This window comes from Halictus rubicundus, chromosome 8 (genome assembly GCF_050948215.1).
Source record: "Halictus rubicundus isolate RS-2024b chromosome 8, iyHalRubi1_principal, whole genome shotgun sequence".
NCBI classification, from domain to species: Eukaryota; Metazoa; Arthropoda; class Insecta; order Hymenoptera; family Halictidae; genus Halictus; species Halictus rubicundus.
This window is the reverse complement of record NC_135156.1, coordinates 5,837,340-5,855,169: the sequence shown is the minus strand read 5'-3', so window position 1 is coordinate 5,855,169 and position 17,830 is coordinate 5,837,340. Positions and strand designations below refer to the sequence as shown.

At 42.9% G+C, this 17,830-nt stretch overlaps 1 long non-coding RNA gene and 1 pseudogene across 2 annotated transcripts in view; one reads left to right on the top strand and one right to left on the bottom strand.

Moving 5' to 3' along the window:
• Positions 1–17,830, bottom strand: part of LOC143356528 (thioredoxin pseudogene) — a 129,714-nt pseudogene that overhangs the window by 88,170 nt on the left and 23,714 nt on the right. The window lies entirely within an intron of this gene.
• Positions 2,793–5,187, top strand: LOC143356180 (uncharacterized). The gene is made up of 2 exons (XR_013082624.1): positions 2,793–4,191; positions 4,252–5,187. It is a non-coding gene; the product is annotated as an uncharacterized LOC143356180 (long non-coding RNA).

Here is a 17,830-nt window from a genome sequence, read left to right as displayed (position 1 = left end):
TGGGTCCAGAGTCCCAAGGCCAACCATGTTACTCATTGTCGATTAAATCACTGACAATGAGAGACAAACAGCTATGGCCAGCGAATTACTCACGCGCTGACTGTGCCTTTTCCCGTAAACTGCTCAACCCCACTGTGCCGTCCTTATTGTTCCCACTGTCCTTTGTCTGCACTTTTGCCTTCTCCGTTGCCTAATCAATCCCAGGTGACTAATCGCTCGCCTGAACGTTCTTGATGCAATTACGTACGAACTGAGATTAGTAGCATCTTCAACTGAGAATATCGTTGGACCATTTTAGAAGCTTCACAAATTGATTGCAAGGGCTAATTGTAGTGGTTCTTTCATTGTTCATTTATGAGCAACATGCATTGAAATCTTGAAAATGATCCACATTATTTTACACACATCGAGACTGGTACAAAAGACCGTACATGTATTAGTGCAAAAGTTCGTGCCCGATTTCAAATTAAAATACAACAAGAAATTGGTCAGGACATTTACTATCATAACAGACACGTGTACACAATTATTCTGAAATAAGTTTTCGTGGTCAGGCACCACATTTGAAAGAAAGTTGAAACGATTCTTTGTGAAAGCCTGCGAATTAATTTGTACAGCTAATAATTTCCATGAAGTGGCTTATCAAAAATATGGACTTGCACAAAGATCCCTCCCTCCACCGATCACATCCGCGCCAAGGAATCTAACAATCTTCCCGGCGCTTATGCTCCTTCCTCTTTCGTATTCGCCAGCAACTCAACCTAATCGCCGACTCCTTTCGATCCCTGGTCCTTGGTATTTTGCACGTTGCGGCTTTTTTTTTTGTTTTATTGGTGAAGCAGCTGCAGGCCATTTCGAAAGAGTTGGCTCCTCGGTTGTTTCCGAGAATAGGGACCGCGTGCGAGTGTGCCCGAGCGAGAGAAACGAGAGTGTGCGTGTGCGTCGCGTTCGATAAAAATATAAGAGCGACCCGAGAGGCGAGTGGACAACGGAAAAAGATAAGGCGAAAGGGACGAACATGGCTGTGTGGATTAAAGCTAACCGATCATCGGACGGAGTATCTGTTCACATCTTACCGGGCAGCATTGGATTGAAGTTGAACCTTCTAATACTGTCAGGTAAAGATGTCGTCAGGATTCCGAAATCAACGGCATTACCTGACCCTGGGAAAAGAGTGATTGGTCTCCGCAGAAGGGCCGAAGGGTTGCGAAACCCTTCGAGCGAATTTCCACGTGGAGAATTTGCGAATTCGCTGTCGAAACACGTCGGGTGATCTCGACAAACCGAAAATGAAACATCTTTTTATTTAGAATGCGACACGAGTGGACATTGTAGAAACTGGAATGAAATCATTCTCGTCGATTCTGCGAAGACGAAGCGACACTCTGTGTGTTTCGTCGTCTGTGATTTCACGGTTCCTGTAATCATTTATATAAATCTGTATCGTTAAGTGTGGAAGAGTGACCTAAAGAAACAGGAGAATCGTTCAGGCTCGAGAATATAAGACTAGAATTTGAACCCTTCTCGTGTTTCCCGGATTCTAGCACCTAGAACGTGCAGTTCTGCAAAGTATGTGTTTGTTTGAACTTTGCGAGAGACACGGATCGTGTCCGGACACATGTTGCCCGGACACTTTCATGCGTATTAGAAAATTTTAATGGATTCGCGACAACGAGTTTCTCCAAATATTGTCTCCGTGCTTTCTACGCTCCGTTCGGTGTATATTTGTGACTCGTCGACGAGAAACTCCCTTTCCTCCGGCCTTGAAACCTAGAAAACTAAAGACGTGTCGAACACCGTTCGATTCTACAAAAAAAAAAAAACACCGCGCCAAAAAATGTACGAGAAATTTTTCTGTGCGAGCCTCCGTCTCCTGGACAATCGAAAGCAAACGTGGCGATTCAATTATATTCTTGTATGTAACTTGACTAACCTACTTGGAGCATCCGAGAAATAGAATTGCGGTTGCGTATCGTGTAATTGTGGCATTATCGGCGAGCGTGCGATATAAATCGTGGAAAATAAGCAGCCGTTGATGCAAAAGAAGTTGACGTCGAGTCTGGACCGGAAAGAATAATTCGGCATCGTTGGAATTATACGGTGCGTGAGTCGCGCGCATAAATCGCGTGCACGTGTGCGCGCAATGCGAAATGCGAAATGCGAAATGCGAAATGCGAAATGCGAGGTCTCGTGCACACGCGCGTGTATTTCGCTTACGCTGATTCCGAAGCAATAGGCTGTTCTCCGGCACGAAACGAACTGTTCTCGAAGTTCTCGTACGAACGCTTGTTGCCGGTAGGAGGTAGAAAACGAGAACCGTCCGAAACCATGGTGCCCCGGAGCGAGCGAGTGTGTAGGCGCGTCAGGAATGTAATGCCTCGAAAACGGTGCCACGATCGTAAAGCATCGCGTGGGTCTCTCTTCGTTGTCCGCGAGGGCTGCCGGGACCCGAGGAAATAAATTCATTCGCCTGGAAACCGCTTTTTCCCTCCCCCTTCTCCTCCTCCTTTTCTTTTCGACTCTTTTCTCGTTTTCTAACGGCGTCGATCTAGCACCGCTCCCCCGACTCGTTTTTTAACGAGGTCTAAGGTGGATAATCAATCTGAGGGCTATTATGGCCGATTATGTTGTAACAATCGTCCTAGCTATTCTACGGAGCTGATCGTCGGTGCACAGAAATTTTTTAAATTTTTATTTCGTGGGATTACTGTGTTGTATGTAGACCTATTTGAAAAATAAAAGGACTCCTTTGGAAATAAAAGATCTCTTTCAACTTGAATTATCCCAATGAATTCGCTGATTCGTCTTACACCTGCCTATTTACTTGTGTTATGAGTGGACAATCTGGTAGTACCAATATAGCGCATAGTATAAAAGCAAATTTACGTTATCAGTGGCACAGTCTAATAATGAGCACTATTAGTTCGAGTCTAGTACTCGGGATTATTAGTTCGTTTTTTTTTTACAAAAATTATCGAATGAGGACAAACTGCCGTTAATAACGGAGACGGTTAAACAAAACAGCGATTACAACGTCTAAAAATAATTCAGAATAATCCACAGCGACATAAATCTGCAAAACTACAATGGAAATCTTTTTATAGCGACGAATTCTGCAAGTAATCGTTAGACGGCGGATTTTAATTCTCAAGGAAATACAGGGGTTGCAATAAATTTTCATAAATCTTTTCTGATTCGCACTCGAAGACCTTATAAAGAAAAAGAAGATAATTTTTTATCCGTGCTGACCTCTGCGTGCTCGTTAAAAAAAACTGGAAACTGAATAAACATTCGTCCGGTAATTATATACGGGATATAGAGATTAGCAAATACTGTTTTAATATTTATGGATTTTCGGTCTATGAGAAATGCATTTTCAAATGGTCCGTTTCGCAGATCGGAGGTGAACGAGCCGAGTGTCGAGGAGAGGGGGCAGGGTCTCTCGTTAACAATGATAGTCTTCATTTAGGGAACAATTCTATCAACGACGTCTCTCACGCTTTCGAAATTTATAAAGGCTATCGAATAATACGTATAAAAATGGTGAAAAGGATGGGAGTTTACTAGTTAAGACGGCATATTCGAGCGACTATGAATAGCTCATTGGCAGGAAAAAAAAGTTGGCCCAGTGGTCGTTGCTAAAAATATTAATTGCGAGCCAAGCAAGCTGCGTTTGACTCACAGCTTCGATAAAAATGAGTGGCTTCATGCAAACTTATAGTACAATATTTTCCGTGCCTCATGTTCCGTTCTGTGTTGCAGGATAATTGCAATTTCCCCGAGCTTCTTTTAAAGAGTGGGACAGTTAACTATGTACCAACTTCGAACTGTTTCAGAATATTTTTACAGAATTTTTAGGAAGATCCTAATACCTCATAGTCCAAGGAAATAGATAACAATTTTGATTGCCCTAGTACCACTCCCGGAAAAGTCGAAAAAAATCAAAGTAATTTGTAACGCAGTAATGGCGGTGGAAAGTTGAAATTTATCTGAGAAACTGTGACCTCAATAATTCACTAATCCAGTACGATAAAAATTAAATTCTCCGGATTATACGTTATTTATGGAAAAAATGGAAAACAGTAGAAACATCGAACCAGTTTGAGAACAGTAAGATACTATAAAATGTAATAGAATGCGCCTTATTAATATCGTTGGAACAAAAGGAGGAATCGGTGGACGTAGAGGCAGGTGCGGAGAATTGTTATTGAGCAGACAGATCCGCGATCTAATAATCATTTATAATTGTAGGAATATTCGATCGGCGTTGCACGTCGCGTCGAGGTGTAGGCGCATGCAGAAAATGTTATTCGAAGCATTAACATTGTTAATTCGCCGAGCCTTGAGTCGTGCCTCCACGAGGACGATTATCATTCCGAGCGGATTCTAGTAACTCGGATGGAAGATCGCGGACTTGAATCCCCATCGGATCGCTAAAAATAATCGAATGTAATTTTATTCATATCGGGTCCTTGGCGGTACAATAACTGATAGTTAGAACCTCGGCGTCCTTCCTTCGTTAAATCGAGATTCTAGCGATCGGGTGACGACCAACGAGGAGAGATAAAGAGAGACGCGGTGATCAAGAGAGAGAGAGAGAGAGAGAGAGAGAGAGACCGAGGCTGGACTTTATTCGCCGATCCCCGGTTTCAGCTCGCCGTTATTATTTAGCGAGGAAAGCACAAGAAATCCGGTTCTGGACGAACGGAATCGCAATGGCGCATGACTGGCAGTGTGTACACGCGTTTTACATGGAGCCGCAGATAAAAAGTATTGAAAAAAAATGGAAGCCTGTCCTTGCCGAGCCTCGGTGCAGATAGAGGAAAAGCACGCGATTGAAATAATCGCGAAACAAATGCGCATCCTGAGTAGCCGGCGCAATAGACACCAGCAAAAATCATCGAGGGCGAGGAGGGGAGCGTGTCAACTGAATTAGAAACTATTACAGAGGTATCAGGAGAATTTTGTATTCATGAATGGACCTTTTTGTCGGTCCGTATCGCGCCGATCCGTATCGCGCCGATCGAACGATCGAGTCTAGAAAAATCGCCGGCCAGTGATTGATCAATCAAACTGAAATTGTTTAACACGTTCTTTAATAGCGTACCGCGGGGAAAGTTGATCAAAATTTATTCACGTGGCCGTTTCTTGTCGCGACTAGACGGCATTCCAATTTTTGTCGGGTGAATTCCAGTCTTCGTTGCACTTCGATCCTTCATTGCGTACATTTCAATTTTTATTTCAACTTGTATTTAAAGAATTTGTACGTGATTTGTTCCTTTATTGGAATTGTTTTCCAAGAGAATTTTTGATACTACTGTAATTGTGATTTAACAGTTTGATCGCCAAACTAGAAACCCCAAAAATTCCATAAAATCAGAGTAAGTTATTTAATGAAATAAAAATTGAAAAAAAATTAAATGTATGATACTGAGTAGTCCTCCAACTTTCTTGTATGTTACAGATCCTAATAAAATTTGGTACAATGATTATATCAACGTAAAAATTCATTTTAAAACCTGCACAAATAATACCGACATCCATCTATGGGTGACGTGGCAGTCAACGTGTTAATGGTACGGGCTTGTAGAATGTTTAGAAAAATTGAGATTTCGTTGATCCCATGTCGTCCAATAATTTCAGTCGGTACCTATTTTGGAGGTCTAGTAACGGATTAAATAGATTTATTTTTTAATGGAGTGATTCTTTAAAAAGAAAATTGAGACGTCGATTGCTTGGCGATTGGAAGCCATTTTGAGTGTGTAGGAGGGGATTAAGTAGCTATATTTTTTAACGGAGTGGTTCTCGTAAAAGACAAAGATGTAGTCGGCCGGTTGGCGGTTCCGCGTCGCGTTAAATATAAATAATCGTGGTCGAGACGGGTTCGAGTCCGGGGAAAGTGTCTCGAGAATAGAGAAGGCTCGTGACTTTTCGCGTCTGAATCATCCCTCATCCCTCATGCCCCACGCACCCCTTCGGACGTGTGTCGGCGACGGACGAGTCGCGTTCAAAGCGGTTTGGCCGGTGGCCAGATCAGTTTTAGAAAGATATCCGTGGCGGGATCGCTGTCGAGAACTCGGCTCCGAGCGAGCGAGCGAGAGAGAGAGAGAGAGAGAGAGAGAGAGAGAGAGAGAGAGAGAGAGAGAGAGCGCTCTCCTGCATCGATGCCTCTCGAAGACAACGGGCCCGTTTGTCCACGGCTGCTCGATTTCTTCCAGGAACCAACAATATCCCTGAATAGTGGACGGTATTGTCCTGGTCGACGGTTTCACGCGCCGGGAACAAAAAAAAAAAAAGAAGAAGGATGAAAAATTATCGAGCGGCAACGAGCGAAGGAATTTTCTTGCTAAACGACGAGGCGGGCCGCGTGACGCACGATAAAGTTACAATCGACGACGGTAATTAATATCGTCGCACGGCAGAAAATCTATGGTTCCATAAATATGGAAATGAGAGCTGCTCGATCCGATACACCGGCCTTACGTAATTGCGTGCGCGTTTATTATATCGCGCATGGCGAATGGGACTCGCTAATCGCACGCTTTACGAGCCGCTCCGGGAACGTGTCTTGTTTATTTCAAAATCTCTGAACCCTCGACGACCACTTTTATGCGTCGAGAGTAGTTGGCACTGGATCTTGAAAAGTGTCACAGAAGAAAATTCGTTCGGCTTTTGTTTTCTTAAAAGTTAGATCGAAAACGGGTCGGAAAGTTGCAGAAAGCTCGATTGACATTGCTCGAACTGTTTCCTCGAAAATCTTTCACAGTATCGATACGGTCTGCAACATTAGAGAAGAGTTCAACTCTTTTTCGAATAAAATTGTTTATCCGAAAACGATTGATCTGTCCGTGGTTATTTTTATATGAAGATGAAAATAGAAATGACTTTTGGAAAAGTAAGATCAACAAATAGCTCCAAGAATAAATGAAATTTTGAGCAATTATTTTTGCTGAAAATGCTCGAATACAAAATTTGATTAATATTCTGGTTAGGGAAGCATCGAAGCACCATTGTGTGCGGAATCTATTGGGCAGAGGTTCAAGTGCGGAAAAATTCGGTGATTGGTCAAATTTCTGGCCCTTTTCAAAGTTGGAGGGGCTTTGATTATAGTTATCAATCGACTGAAATCGACAGTGATAAGATTATACACATCGGTTTGATCGAAACCTGTCGCGCGTGGTTGGCTGGCGTTACGAGGAATCGATAATGAGGCTCGAGTTCGCGACGAACATTCGTAAAAGGCTTGTGACGGACGGTAAAATGGAGATTCGAGTGCCTTAAGCCTGGTGCACACTTGAGAATTTATCGCAACATCTCCTCATGCTTCTATTTAAAATCGAAAGAAGTGGTACGCTTTATTCTGCAATGTACACTGTAGTCTGTAATGTCTTCATACGTTGTAATAAATCTCATAGGACATTTCCTAATGAAAAAGAGAAAAAATATCACGAAACTAGTAGATGAACTTTATCGCAGAAGAAAACAGAATTTTTATTTTAGAAGTCCACGGTTTAATCACTGTGTGGCAATTCTCAAAATCAAAAACAACTTTCGTAGATCCTTGAGCCAGAAACAGCTGAAGAAGAGATAACGTTGTCTTACTCCGATTGTTCAACGTTCAATTTGATTGATTATTTTATTGTTCGATGTGACGAAATATTAGTTTAGGGCAGTCTTTTAGCGTTTCGTTCGACTAGTTCCTCGACGGATATTTTTAAGTATGAAACGGGCTTTAGGGGGACAGGCTCAGGCAGTCGAATGATTCTTGCCGTTTATAGTCGTACGGTTTACGGTCCGAGCGGCAAGAATCATTGCCCATTTTCGTCACGTAATTCCGTACCGCATCGACTGGTTGTCCTCTCGTTAGGGCGATTGTATACTAATCGAAGGTAAAAGGTGTTAGCACAATGGAACATCCGTTATCAGGCTCCGGCGTAACATATACTATTAGAAAAGTCTATTGTCCGGGGGTTTCATTGTCCAGGATCTCTCTTTTAATAATCTCCATTGTTGCCGAAACTGAAACTAATTCCCAGATCGGAGATAATTGAAGAAAGAAGTTCGACGAGAATCGAAACGGACAAACTCCTCCTAGAGATCTCTCTAATTGATCGCACTGAACAGAACGTAGAAAACGGGGATACTTTTTCCGTGTGGAGTGCAATACAAAAATTTGCAGAGACACGTTTAAACATTTGTCGAGCCTCGAAGAGTAATAACTTTTCTGCGCGTCCGGGATCGTCACGCTGGTAAACGCTTCCCACATGATCGCGCCATCATCTGGTTAGCCCAACGCGGTAATAATTGCTCGATTGTGTAATAATCAAAGACGAGAGGGGCAGTATCATTCTCAATCGAGAATGATATAACGATCGTTCGAGGTACAAACCTTGATCCTCCCGTTTTACAGCCTCTTCCGACCGGATTCTGCGTCTTCTTTTCTATCCTTCTCCGTCCTCCATTGGCGGTATTAACTGTTAAAAGCATTCACGAAGCGGCCAGAACAAATAAATTGCTTCTTCAGAACCAAAGGGCCTAGCCGAATAAGATGGTCAAAACTGCCCTTAGACGTTTTTCAATAATTAATGAACCATTCGAAAGCTGACCAAGAAAAACCCCTCTGAGCCAAATTTCAACCCCCTATCTTGCTCGTGAGGGTAGTTACAGGGTAAATTAGATTTTGAGCTTTTCCGTGCATTTTCCGCACTCTGATGATTCCCAAAATTCTGAAAAAAATGTGACATATTTTGGACCCTAAAGCGGATTTTTGAGAATTTTTTCAGATTTTTTGGATGCAAACTGTGGTCGTAAAAAATGAAAAACCTCAAAAAAATCGGAAAAATGCAGGTTTCTCAAAAATATGAAAACATGCTATTGAGCTGTTTAGTGCCCCAATAAAGTACCATAACAGGCAGTGTCCTCAATTTTTTTTAGATTTTTTCTTGTGGGCACTTTTTGTCCAGACAAGAAAAACCGAATTTTTTCGACGTTTCTGCTATTAGGAGGAAAGTTACACTTGTTGATTTTATCGCAAGTATATATTAAGGCATTTTTAACGTTATTACATTGAAACAAGTAAGTGTTTGACCTCAGAAATATGTTTTAAGAGAAAAATAAATTCTATTTCGTGCGATATATACCAGAATGTTCGCAACGTTTACAACATCGCCGGTTGGCCGAGCAGTCAAGGTGTCGGACTACGGAGCGTAAACGCTGGGTTCGAATCCCGTCGAGGGTAAAGTTTTTTTTTCCATACATCATCTTTATATTTTCAATTTTTTATTACATGGTTTATTTATGTGATTTTTAAAATATTTTTTTAATGTTTTAAAAATATTTAAGAAACATTTTTGAATAAAATATATGTAAATATAGTTTTAGAGTATCTATCACTTCCTCGATTCTCTAATTGTATATGATCTTCATTACGGTCCTCTCTAACATTCTTAATATTAAAATTCATTAATCTGGTTTCTAAGCCTTGCGTCTTCATAAATTAGGGAGGAAATGAGAAGAATTCTAAATAAATAACACGCAGCAAAGTATTGGTTTTTGTCCAATTGAAAGAAAAGGGCTACATACTACCACTATTTTTAAAGTGAGGTATCAGGTACAAATAAGCCTTAGCCATTCCTCTTTATTGTAACGTACATGAGGATGTATTTCCGTTTATAGTTACTTGATTGAAAACCATCATGAAGAGGGGAGACTTTTGTATTGTCGACAGAGGTTTTCGAGATGTTACATCTCATTTAACAGGTCTTGGATTCAGAGTTCTCATGCCTGCTTTAAAAGGTAATCGTTCTCAACTTTCGACGAAAGTGTCGAATTATTCCCGAAAAGTCACGAAAATTCATTGGGTTGTAGAGGCAATGTATAGTATACAAGGTCAAAAGTACCAGCTTCTACACAAACAAGTAGACAACGAAACCTTTCCAAAAATTGGACATAATTGGAACTGCAAAACGACTCCTTTTCAAACAGTATCCTCGGTAGATACTCTGGATTTTCCGGAAATGACAGAAGTAGATTTAAAAATTCTTTTCACGGAATCTTACCAATTTTCGCAAGCAATTTCTATATCTGGCGGAAGTCGTGGACGAACACAATAATATAAATATTAATTTATTGCCTAATCCAAGAAAATAATATCATTAAATTCGAAGTCAAATCGGAGTAATATAAATAAAAGTTAGTTAAAAATGTTACCTCAATATTTTTTAAAAACATTTAAAAAATATTGTTAAAATCACATGAATAAACTATATAAGAAATTGAAAAAATAAAGATGATGTATGGAAAAAAAAACTTTACCCTCGACGGGATTCGAACCCAGCGTTTACGCTCCGTAGTCCGACACCTTGACTGCTCGGCCAACCGGCGATGTTGTAAACGTTGCGAACATTCTGGTATATATCGCACGAAATAGAATTTATTTTCCTCTTAAAACATATTTCTAAGGTCAAACACTTACTTGTTTCAATGTAATAACGTTAAAAATGACTTAATATATACTTGCGATAAAATCAACAAGTGTAACTTTCCTCCTAATAGCAGAAACGTCGAAAAAATTCGGTTTTTCTTGTCTGGACAAAAAGTGCCCACAAGAAAAAATCTAAAAAAAATTGAGGACACTGCCTGTTATGGTACTTTATTGGGGCACTAAACAGCTCAATAGCATGTTTTCATATTTTTGAGAAACCTGCATTTTTCCGATTTTTTTGAGGTTTTTCATTTTTTACGACCACAGTTTGCATCCAAAAAATCTGAAAAAATTCTCAAAAATCCGCCTTAGGGTCCAAAATATGTCACATTTTTTTCAGAATTTTGGGAATCATCAGAGTGCGGAAAATGCACGGAAAAGCTCAAAATCTAATTTACCCTGTAACTACCCTCACGAGCAAGATAGGGGGTTGAAATTTGGCTCAGAGGGGTTTTTCTTGGTCAGCTTTCGAATGGTTCATTAATTATTGAAAAACGTCTAAGGGCAGTTTTGACCATCTTATTCGGCTAGGCCCTTTGTCCAGTAAACTCAAAAATTCCATAAAACTAAAATAATTTATTACAACCTTCCTACAGATTGCGAATCCTAACACCTACATTGAATATATTAACGCACGAATTCGCTTATACATCTAGGTAATGATTTTTTGATACTCGAAAAGTCGAAAAATGTTATTCTGTTCTCAGTTTACCGTAACAATTAGGAGCACTAAAAAACTAAACAAATAAGGTTTTTTTTCGTGGAACTCCGAATCAAGAAAAAAAGTGAGGGAGTCGCAGCGTCTGAAAATATTTGTCAAAATCCCAGCATAATGAGAGTCTGCAGAGTGGCACATTATCATCAAGCAAGCCGATGTTATCATTCCGGTTGCAAGAATCTATCTTGGATCCGAGGAAGAGAAAGGTGCCACGGTGCATCGGCAAGACAAATAAATGAGCGCGGAGGTGTGCGATAAAACAGACTGAAAAATGTGGAAAACAATAATATTTCTCCGGCGGACAGGCTTCTGGTGCGAGTTCCAGAAAAAATATATGTATATGTAAAAATAGAGCATTAAGAGTGGGGAGAAATATTTGGGTGAAACGTTATCTGCCGAGAGCGGTTTCGTTCTCGCCTGTGATCGTCGGATGTTTGAAGGAATTTCTATGGAAAAACAGAGATGAACATTCGCGTGGTTACCGTTCCATTGAATTTTATTATTGTATTCCATTCCGTTCCATTGTGTTTTATTCCGCAGCCAAAGTGATCCGCTTACCGTTTGAAAGCTCGAGTCAAGTTTCCAGTCAATTGTTAAATACCACATGCCATAAAATTCTTAGGCAGTGCGATTTATCATTTTGCGTAGATTTAACTATAATTCGTAGTGAAATGAAATGAAGCGAGCCTATCGAGTGCTCAAGAATTTCGTCGAGAGCATAAGAGATTCGAGAAATAGTAGAAACTATTTCGATTCTACGGTGTATCGTATCTGATCCCGCGATAGACCAACTGTTTATCTGCTCGAGCCGTTTCTAGGCTCGTAACAAAGGCAGAGAAGCACCTGTTTCGACAGATTTCGGCGCCGCGACGCCGAGCGACAGCCTCGCCGCTCATTTATCGGCGGGATTCATCGGCACGCCGCGCCGCGCGCCGAGCCGCAGGTCCAATCGCGGCTGATTAGATAAGAGAACGCGCGAACCAGACCGGTCCCGGACTGTGTTCGTACACGCGCGGACAGTAAGCAATCTCGTTTTTATCTACCAACTACCGTCAGCCTCCATACTATAAAGTCCCCTTATCTTCTCTCCGCTGAGTACACAACCGGGAAATATTCCGGAGAACCGGGAAGACTGACATTTCATTTCAATTATTTGTCATTTTCCATTCCTGCTACACCAATTTGGGCCCACGGTGCCATTGCATCGAACCAATCACCGTTTTTATCACCCACTTCTGCTTTTATAACTCGCAATATTCTTGAGATCTTCACGATTTTTCCTGAGATTCCATTTTTTTTTTGGAAAATCCACGATTTTTCTACAGGTCCTACTAGTTTTGGGGGGAGGGGGCTTCAGAAATTTTTTCGAGCCCTACGATTTTTCTTGGGTCCCTCGATTTTCCCCGGACCCTATTTGTTTTCTTCGGGCTCGAGAACTTTTCTTTTGGTCTTACGATTTCTTTTCTGAGGGCTCCTGAATGTTTCCCAAACCTTACGATTTTTCTCTGAGGTCCTGCGATTTTTCTTTAGACCCTACGATTTTTTTCTCAGGTCCTACATCTTTTCTTCAGGCTCTACGATTTTTCCCCAGGCCTTAAAATTTTTCCGCGAGCCCTATAACTTTGTGCTTCGTATGTTTCCTAACTTTTTAGAACTAATTCTGCCCATCTTTCGAAACCCCACGATTTTCCGAAAGTCGTGCAATATTTGTTTGAAATGCGGTCCGTTTCTCGTAGGCTCCTTTTACAGGGAGCCACTATTGTACACGGAATAATCCTAGACTTGCAGGTGTTTCCGAAAACCTTAAACCCAAACGAGTTCCGTCGAGATTCGCCCCGAATTTCATTATCGCCCGAATGAAGTATCTGGAACACTTTGTCGTTGAATTTATGCCCCGCTATCAGCCTTATCGTTCCCACAAATCCTTCTGGAAAAGATTTCGCGTCTCCCGCAGGGGGGAGATCCCATTTGAGCACTTAAGACTTTCGCACTCGTTACACTTAGGTTTGTTTAACTGTTGATCCCGTTCGCTCGAGTACTTGGGTGGTTACTTTACTTTGCTCGGTTCGGTTGCGGACTCCCGATAAACTTATCGGTACGTTTAATATTAATTTCCTACTGTTCTGGTTATCAGATGGGTAATCCGCCAGCCTCTACATAAAATTATTCCGACGTGTCGTTTCTACGGCAGCTGTTGTCCCGCGGTAATTATGATTCAGATTATAATGAAACGAAGGACAAGGCAGATGATTTTTCCAGCGCCGCGCGCCAGAGTGTGTCTCTCGGCTCTCTCGGCAGCGGACCTGCGGCCCTGAATTTTATTTCTTCGGCTCTCGGCCCTGAACACTCAAGCAGGCGCATCATGCCACGACGTAGACATTAAGTTACACGCCACGAATGTTAATCCCTCCGATCGTGTCTCCTCTAGCGTCTCCCCCTTCCGTTTCGTAGATCCACGCTACGATCTCGTCGCGTCGAATATACCGGGTGACGAATCCCGTTTCACGACTCTCCGTGTCGAAAACCACGAAGATCCTACTCTTCTCAATTTCAGAAATTCCAACTCAATATTTCTCTACGACCTGTAACAACTGTGATCTTTGATCGATAATCTATTACAACGATTTCTTGTGTATTTGTGACTGTGGATTTTATGAATTTAACGAACCTAAATTCCTCGATTCGAGGGTCAAGGGAGGATAAACGCAATCCTAGCGATTCGAAATTTGTACATCGGGAAATTCGATGCATAACTGCGAATCAAAATTCACTTACTGCCGACAAAATTCCTTTCAGGGGCCCGCTCGGACAAAACGGAACGAATCGGCGGAAATCCCTGTCGAACGAGACCCGTGGCTAACGAGTCCAGGACTCGTCCATCGGAGATTCCTCGGGATCTATTCCCGCGTCGAATTTCATCTTTGTATCCAAGAACGCCGCGCGATAAATCCGGCTAGGTATTCTCATTAATTTCGGGGCTTAATTCGGCCGGGTAGGATCGAGCTTGGCGTTTCTCATCGAACGAGCCTCTCTCTTTCTCCTCTCCCTCCCCCCTCTCTCTCTCTCTTTCTCTTGTCCAGTCTCTTGCTCTCGGACTCTCGTCCAGGGAGAGTAAAGTCCTGAAAATAACGAGGCAGCTGCTTGTATCCTGCCGAGCCTCTCGTCCTGCGGCCCATCACATGTTTCCAGCTCTCCCTCTCTCTCCGGCTCTCTTTCGACCGTCCTCTCTTTTTCTTGCTTTTCTTGTTCCACGGCAGCGTCGCGTCGTCCCTTTTCTCGTTTTCTCTGTCCCTCTCCACGGAGGGACAATCCCGTCCCTCTTGTATTCGTTCTCCTCTCCCTCCCTATCGTCTCTCTTGATCCTTCTTGCGCTTTTTCCTCCTTTTATTTTTCTTCTTTTCTATCGCGTTCTCTCGCGTCCCGGACCGCTTTCTTCCTTCCTTCTGCTGTTTCCTGTTCCTTTCAGGCCCCATTTTGCAACCCCTCCGGTTTCTTCGACCTGTTGCCGATGCATCCTTACGATAGATCTCGTCTGGGAAATCTTGCAACTCGCAACGATGCCGAAAAATTACGATCAAATTTTCAACCGGTTCGTATAAACGTTCCACTTACTTATTTTTCTGATTCTTGACAACAGGAAACATCGAAGGAAACATTCGGAGGCGCCACTGAAAATTACTTCACGCTATTATTTAAAACGATTTTTAAATCATTTACGTAACCACGTATAAATAGAAGGAAAAGAATGCACAATGGAAATATTATAGGTCAGAAGAAATCCCGCGGTTTTCGGAGTCAAAACGGCTTTCGAGTGAGAAGAGTCGAAAACTCGTAGCAGGACTGTCCTACTCTTTTATTGGGAATAAAAGTCTGCGAACGACTCTCGGAGGATCGTTAAAGATCTTGTAAATTGTTAACAGCGATTCTACACAAAGCAAAATTTATGGCGATTGTAAACGAGCCAAGGGCGGTAGAAAATATTAGAAAGCTTGTGACAGGGCCGTTCTATCATCTTCTTGAAAATAAACCGCCGCGAAGGACTCTTAAGGGATCGCTGGAGAACTTGTGATTAATAGCGATTCTATACTCGGCGCTCGAAATTAAGCTTGGATTTATTAAGAATACACAATTGTGCCACCTCTATGCTTCTCGAAAAGCAATTCCAACGTTCTACACATCGTTTCACTATTCATGGACGATCACGTAAACTTGTTTCAATGTGATTTTATTTATCCTCGTGTACCGAGCTATGCGCTGTTCTTGATCATTGTTCTGCGGCTCAAGAGAACCAACCTCCATTGTCCAAAAGCGCTTTTATGGTTTTTAATGCTTCTGGTGCAATACCCAGGTTCCGCATATCATTTTACTGTTCACCAACGCCGCGAACGGTTTCAATTTCACATCACTTTATTTATCCCGGTTTATTAATCCAGCTTTCTTGATCATTGTCTCGCGGCTCAAGAGAACCTCCAGCCATTGTCCCAGCACTCGATACAATCTCTCGGTTCCTTTGTCCAGTATTGCGATTTCTTTGGTGGTTCCCCTCCGCGGGAGAGAAGGGGGCCCCCTCCGGGTCCCATCGAGGGACCTCCCTGGTCTCTCGTTCTTCATTTTTGCACCTTTTCCCCTTCTTTCCCCTTCTTTCCCCTTCTTTTTGCAACCGGCTCTCGACTTAATCTCTCGGTTTGACACTCATCGTTTCACGTACCGGCTCGGTCCATTTAACTCGGAACATCGCGACGAAATAAATCGGACGAGTTTTCCTGGTTCGTTCTTGCCAAAAAATATCGTAACCCGAACACACCGGTTAGGGTTATCTTTCTTTCGGCGCACGAACCGTTCTCACCACTCCGGCCCTTTCTTCACCCTTCCGAGGTCCGTTCGCGAGCCCTTCCTCTCGTGGATTTTTGAATTTTCGCCTCGTCTCGAACGTTTCCAGGTAATCAAGAGGACGAAATTCATCGAAGCGATACTACTGTTCCAACGTAGTAGGAGGGCTATATCGAACCCCCTTGCTCCCCCCGTTTCACGCCCCTGGTACCCCGAGGAAACGAGAATCGTTGCGCAACCGAGCAGATACGGAACTTTCGAAAAGCGGCGACGAAATTTATTTCCCCGTCGGGGAAAAAGAGGTGGGACTCGTTCATTTCGGGGAGAGGCGTCTCTCGCGGGCACACCGACAGATTTATGGGGGAATTTATGCGGTCGGTGTTGCAAGACCCGCCGCTTCCTCAAGCTCCTTCGGCGACGAGACCTTTACGAGCGGAATCGCGATACTTACCTGTACGCAGCGACATCCGCGTCTTTCTTTTTCCCGAAATATTGAATCAAACACTGTGCAAAGGACTCGCCGCGTCCCAAGAATTTCAAATTTCTACGTGATATCTCGAGAAATAAACTGTATAGGGGCACGTAAATACCGTCGTTCACGGACTCGATGAATAATTCTCTACTTGTCTCGATGGCATACTTGGGGATTTTTTTTTGTGTGGTAAAACAAGATAATTTATATTCGTAAAAATTTGCAGATTTGTTGGCGCGTGTATGCAGTGTGTTCGGAAAATTTTGTAGCGTCATACGCGAATTGCTGGAATGATTTCGGAATTATGGCGGAAGAACAACGACCGGAGTATTTGAGGTCCATCGATTTTTCCCCAGGCCCTTCAATTTTTCTGTATGCCCTAAACTGTGTTTCCTGCGCATTCCTCAAGCTCTACGATATTTTCTGAGATCTGAAGGTTCTTCAAGTCCTACGATTTTTCTACAGCTCCCAAAAGTCGTTGTACAATTTTTCTCATGCACTGCGATTTCTGATATTGTAATATTAATTGCGCTGATGCGAAACGCAGTTGAAAACTGCTCGTTCGAGCATCAAAAAGCATCCAGCACCCAATCGCAAGCTTCCTCGAACGAGATAATCATTTCCATTTTATTATACGATGACCCGAGTTCACTCCAGCGACGTTAGCCGTCTATAAAGCGTCGAGTTTACAGCGTTGCGCAATTTCGCGATGATCTCGAGACCCGGAATGATGGTTGTCGCAGAGGTTCGGTAATCCGAAGATTCGCAGGCGACGCGAATTACGACGGCGATACGCGCGACTTGTAAAACGCAGGATTTTGTTGTCGGACACTGAGCCGCGTATACGCGTCCGTTACCTGTAACCGGGTATCAACCAGGTATACAGGTGAGGCAAGGCGAGGCAAGGCGAGGCAAGGTGACCAGTGTTCCGTGGCAGAGAGCGCGGTGGTGCCGGTGAAGAAGAGAGAGAAAAAGAGAAAGAGATAGTCGTGAAGCGAGGCGACGGCAGGTGCTAATTAACCGAGCCGTGGTGGCGTTCGCACGTGTGCGCCGCGGACTGGTGTAAATCGAGGCGGGATCATTACGCTTTTTCTTTAATTAACAATAATTTATCGGGCGATCTGCCGCGATAACGGAGCCACGGGCACCTCCTTCTGTCCCCCGCCATCCGCCAATCGCGTCAAACCGACCCACTGCGCGAAAGACCGCCCAGATACGCAACACCGATTCTGCCTCGGCGATCACCGCTCGATTATCGAACGAAACCTCGATTCCCAACGTGCACGTACCTTAGAAATCATCTCTGGACACGGATTAGCGCACTGTG